The sequence below is a fragment of the Macaca thibetana genome, chromosome 9 (assembly GCF_024542745.1).
Source record: "Macaca thibetana thibetana isolate TM-01 chromosome 9, ASM2454274v1, whole genome shotgun sequence".
In the NCBI taxonomy this organism is placed as follows: domain Eukaryota; kingdom Metazoa; phylum Chordata; class Mammalia; order Primates; family Cercopithecidae; genus Macaca; species Macaca thibetana.
In genome coordinates, this window is record NC_065586.1 from 37653695 (window position 1) to 37658614 (window position 4920).

Sequence of the window (4920 nt, forward strand, 5' to 3'; positions counted from 1 at the left end):
ATATAAAAAAAAAAAAAAAAAAAAAAAAAAAAAAAAAAAAAAAAAAAAAAAAAAAAAAAAAAAAAAAAAAAAAAAAAAAAAAAAAAAAAAAAAAAAAAAAAAAAAAAAAAAAAAAAAAAAAAAAAAAAAAAAAAAAAAAAAAAAAAAAAAAAAAAAAAAAAAAAAAAAAAAAAAAAAAAAAAAAAAAAAAAAAAAAAAAAAAAAAAAAAAAAAAAAAAAAAAAAAAAAAAAAAAAAAAAAAAAAAAAAAAAAAAAAAAAAAAAAAAAAAAAAAAAAAAAAAAAAAAAAAAAAAAAAAAAAAAAAAAAAAAAAAAAAAAAAAAAAAAAAAAAAAAAAAAAAAAAAAAAAAAAAAAAAAAAAAAAAAAAAAAAAAAAAAAAAAAAAAAAAAAAAAAAAAAAAAAAAAAAAAAAAAAAAAAAAAAAAAAAAAAAAAAAAAAAAAAAAAAAAAAAAAAAAAAAAAAAAAAAAAAAAAAAAAAAAAAAAAAAAAAAAAAAAAAAAAAAAAAAAAAAAAAAAAAAAAAAAAAAAAAAAAAAAAAAAAAAAAAAAAAAAAAAAAAAAAAAAAAAAAAAAAAAAAAAAAAAAAAAAAAAAAAAAAAAAAAAAAAAAAAAAAAAAAAAAAAAAAAAAAAAAAAAAAAAAAAAAAAAAAAAAAAAAAAAAAAAAAAAAAAAAAAAAAAAAAAAAAAAAAAAAAAAAAAAAAAAAAAAAAAAAAAAAAAAAAAAAAAAAAAAAAAAAAAAAAAAAAAAAAAAAAAAAAAAAAAAAAAAAAAAAAAAAAAAAAAAAAAAAAAAAAAAAAAAAAAAAAAAAAAAAAAAAAAAAAAAAAAAAAAAAAAAAAAAAAAAAAAAAAAAAAAAAAAAAAAAAAAAAAAAAAAAAAAAAAAAAAAAAAAAAAAAAAAAAAAAAAAAAAAAAAAAAAAAAAAAAAAAAAAAAAAAAAAAAAAAAAAAAAAAAAAAAAAAAAAAAAAAAAAAAAAAAAAAAAAAAAAAAAAAAAAAAAAAAAAAAAAAAAAAAAAAAAAAAAAAAAAAAAAAAAAAAAAAAAAAAAAAAAAAAAAAAAAAAAAAAAAAAAAAAAAAAAAAAAAAAAAAAAAAAAAAAAAAAAAAAAAAAAAAAAAAAAAAAAAAAAAAAAAAAAAAAAAAAAAAAAAAAAAAAAAAAAAAAAAAAAAAAAAAAAAAAAAAAAAAAAAAAAAAAAAAAAAAAAAAAAAAAAAAAAAAAAAAAAAAAAAAAAAAAAAAAAAAAAAAAAAAAAAAAAAAAAAAAAAAAAAAAAAAAAAAAAAAAAAAAAAAAAAAAAAAAAAAAAAAAAAAAAAAAAAAAAAAAAAAAAAAAAAAAAAAAAAAAAAAAAAAAAAAAAAAAAAAAAAAAAAAAAAAAAAAAAAAAAAAAAAAAAAAAAAAAAAAAAAAAAAAAAAAAAAAAAAAAAAAAAAAAAAAAAAAAAAAAAAAAAAAAAAAAAAAAAAAAAAAAAAAAAAAAAAAAAAAAAAAAAAAAAAAAAAAAAAAAAAAAAAAAAAAAAAAAAAAAAAAAAAAAAAAAAAAAAAAAAAAAAAAAAAAAAAAAAAAAAAAAAAAAAAAAAAAAAAAAAAAAAAAAAAAAAAAAAAAAAAAAAAAAAAAAAAAAAAAAAAAAAAAAAAAAAAAAAAAAAAAAAAAAAAAAAAAAAAAAAAAAAAAAAAAAAAAAAAAAAAAAAAAAAAAAAAAAAAAAAAAAAAAAAAAAAAAAAAAAAAAAAAAAAAAAAAAAAAAAAAAAAAAAAAAAAAAAAAAAAAAAAAAAAAAAAAAAAAAAAAAAAAAAAAAAAAAAAAAAAAAAAAAAAAAAAAAAAAAAAAAAAAAAAAAAAAAAAAAAAAAAAAAAAAAAAAAAAAAAAAAAAAAAAAAAAAAAAAAAAAAAAAAAAAAAAAAAAAAAAAAAAAAAAAAAAAAAAAAAAAAAAAAAAAAAAAAAAAAAAAAAAAAAAAAAAAAAAAAAAAAAAAAAAAAAAAAAAAAAAAAAAAAAAAAAAAAAAAAAAAAAAAAAAAAAAAAAAAAAAAAAAAAAAAAAAAAAAAAAAAAAAAAAAAAAAAAAAAAAAAAAAAAAAAAAAAAAAAAAAAAAAAAAAAAAAAAAAAAAAAAAAAAAAAAAAAAAAAAAAAAAAAAAAAAAAAAAAAAAAAAAAAAAAAAAAAAAAAAAAAAAAAAAAAAAAAAAAAAAAAAAAAAAAAAAAAAAAAAAAAAAAAAAAAAAAAAAAAAAAAAAAAAAAAAAAAAAAAAAAAAAAAAAAAAAAAAAAAAAAAAAAAAAAAAAAAAAAAAAAAAAAAAAAAAAAAAAAAAAAAAAAAAAAAAAAAAAAAAAAAAAAAAAAAAAAAAAAAAAAAAAAAAAAAAAAAAAAAAAAAAAAAAAAAAAAAAAAAAAAAAAAAAAAAAAAAAAAAAAAAAAAAAAAAAAAAAAAAAAAAAAAAAAAAAAAAAAAAAAAAAAAAAAAAAAAAAAAAAAAAAAAAAAAAAAAAAAAAAAAAAAAAAAAAAAAAAAAAAAAAAAAAAAAAAAAAAAAAAAAAAAAAAAAAAAAAAAAAAAAAAAAAAAAAAAAAAAAAAAAAAAAAAAAAAAAAAAAAAAAAAAAAAAAAAAAAAAAAAAAAAAAAAAAAAAAAAAAAAAAAAAAAAAAAAAAAAAAAAAAAAAAAAAAAAAAAAAAAAAAAAAAAAAAAAAAAAAAAAAAAAAAAAAAAAAAAAAAAAAAAAAAAAAAAAAAAAAAAAAAAAAAAAAAAAAAAAAAAAAAAAAAAAAAAAAAAAAAAAAAAAAAAAAAAAAAAAAAAAAAAAAAAAAAAAAAAAAAAAAAAAAAAAAAAAAAAAAAAAAAAAAAAAAAAAAAAAAAAAAAAAAAAAAAAAAAAAAAAAAAAAAAAAAAAAAAAAAAAAAAAAAAAAAAAAAAAAAAAAAAAAAAAAAAAAAAAAAAAAAAAAAAAAAAAAAAAAAAAAAAAAAAAAAAAAAAAAAAAAAAAAAAAAAAAAAAAAAAAAAAAAAAAAAAAAAAAAAAAAAAAAAAAAAAAAAAAAAAAAAAAAAAAAAAAAAAAAAAAAAAAAAAAAAAAAAAAAAAAAAAAAAAAAAAAAAAAAAAAAAAAAAAAAAAAAAAAAAAAAAAAAAAAAAAAAATATAAAAAAAAAAAAAAAAAAAAAAAAAAAAAAAAAAAAAAAAAAAAAAAAAAAAAAAAAAAAAAAAAAAAAAAAAAAAAAAAAAAAAAAAAAAAAAAAAAAAAAAAAAAAAAAAAAAAAAAAAAAAAAAAAAAAAAAAAAAAAAAAAAAAAAAAAAAAAAAAAAAAAAAAAAAAAAAAAAAAAAAAAAAAAAAAAAAAAAAAAAAAAAAAAAAAAATAAATATAAAAAAAAAGATTATTTCATTATGCACCATTTCATAATGTAGCTAACATTATCTTTTAAAGCTTGTACATTAAAAGTAAAACCCTGTATGTACTTAATTTTGTGAGTTAAATCATTAAAATTCTCTACACAGTGCTCTGTGAGAGGAAGTAGGAGTGAAGGAGAAAGCAGCTAAAGTTTGGGGTTGATTTTAAGGTGGCCTGGGCCTTCTGCCCAGCAGGGCGCCCCCATCCCAGGCCTGGGGGCCCGCCAGGGAAGAAGGCCTAGACCCTGGGGCCCATGGTGGCCGCCCTGCCGCCAGCCATTCCTCCACCTGCTCCCTTCCTCCCCAGGCCCCCCAGCCCCCGACTCCGAAGGGGAAATCCTCCTGCAGCCACCATCTCCTTCTGCAGCCCTGGCTCAAGCAGGGCCTGGTACCTCTTCCTGGCGTCTTTTACATTAAGGTTGATGGTCTTCTTCTTCACTGTCATCTTCTGCAGCTTTGAGACTTGGCCCCGGGAGGCAGCTTTATGGATCTTTCTAAGATCCCCGTACTGGATGATGTAGGAGTCGTTGTTGGTGTACACTAGCTGGCTGAAGGGGCTCGGGCGCTCCTGGCCCGTGGGCAAGTCATTGCCACCACCGACTGGAGAGAGCCACTGCATGGCTGCGGCAACCTGCTAGAGAGAGCCCGCGGCTCCGGATCGCCCTCCCCCAAACCCCTCCGTTGGCCCTAGCTTCCGGCTAGCCCTTCCCCAGCCACCACCCCCCCCCTCCCCCCCGATCGTCTTTGCCCTTCTTCAGTCCACGCAGTGCCTCGACACCCGTAAAAAGTTCTGTTTTCGCCAAGCTCTTGCACACTCAGGCCTCTCTCAGCAGAAACGCGCAGAGCAGAGCCGTTAGCCAGCAGCGCATGCGCAGCTCAGCAGGCTGAGGAGACACGCGCCCTGGCCACGTTTCCCAGGCACCGCGTGCAGGTGGCAACTGCCGCTCAGGCACTTCCGTGTTGGCGGGCCTCCCTGGAACGGAACATGGGGGGCGCCATGCCACACGACCCGCTTGACATAGCCACTCCCGGCCCCTCCTCGACCTGCGATCCAGGAGCTGGACCCTGGCACTGGGCACGGTGCAGCCTCTGGGGTGGCACTGAGGGTCGGTTCCCGCCCTCCTGCAGTCAGGGACCCACCCCCTGATTTAGGCGCCCCAGAGGCTTCTGGCCCAAGGATCCGCGCTGCTGGTGACGCTGACAGTGTCAGGGTTGCAGCCCCTGCTGCTGCGTGCCGTGTTCAGGTAGGAGCTGTACCTGAGTCCATGATGGAGGCTAATTTTGTATTTTTTTTTAGTAAAGACGGGGTTTCTCCATGTTGGTCAGGCGGGTCTGGAACTCCTAGGCTCAGGCGATCTGCCCAGGATTGCACAGTCCTGATCCCAGGACAGATTGCCTGAGCCTAGGAGTTCCAGAACTGCCTGACCAACATGGAGAAATCTCATCTCTACTAAAAAAAAAAAATACAAAATTAGCCGGGCATGGTGGCACATTCCTGTAATCCCAGCTACTAGGGAGGCTGAAGCAGGAAAATAGCTTGGACCCAGAAGGCGGAGGTTG

The 4920-nt window shown here is 18.5% G+C and overlaps 1 pseudogene; it reads right to left on the reverse strand.

Moving 5' to 3' along the window:
• The window catches only part of LOC126963120 (putative ankyrin repeat domain-containing protein 30B-like), a 126383-nt pseudogene extending 122381 nt beyond the window's left edge, over positions 1–4002 (reverse strand).
• Between the last annotated feature and the right edge of the window lie 918 nt (positions 4003–4920).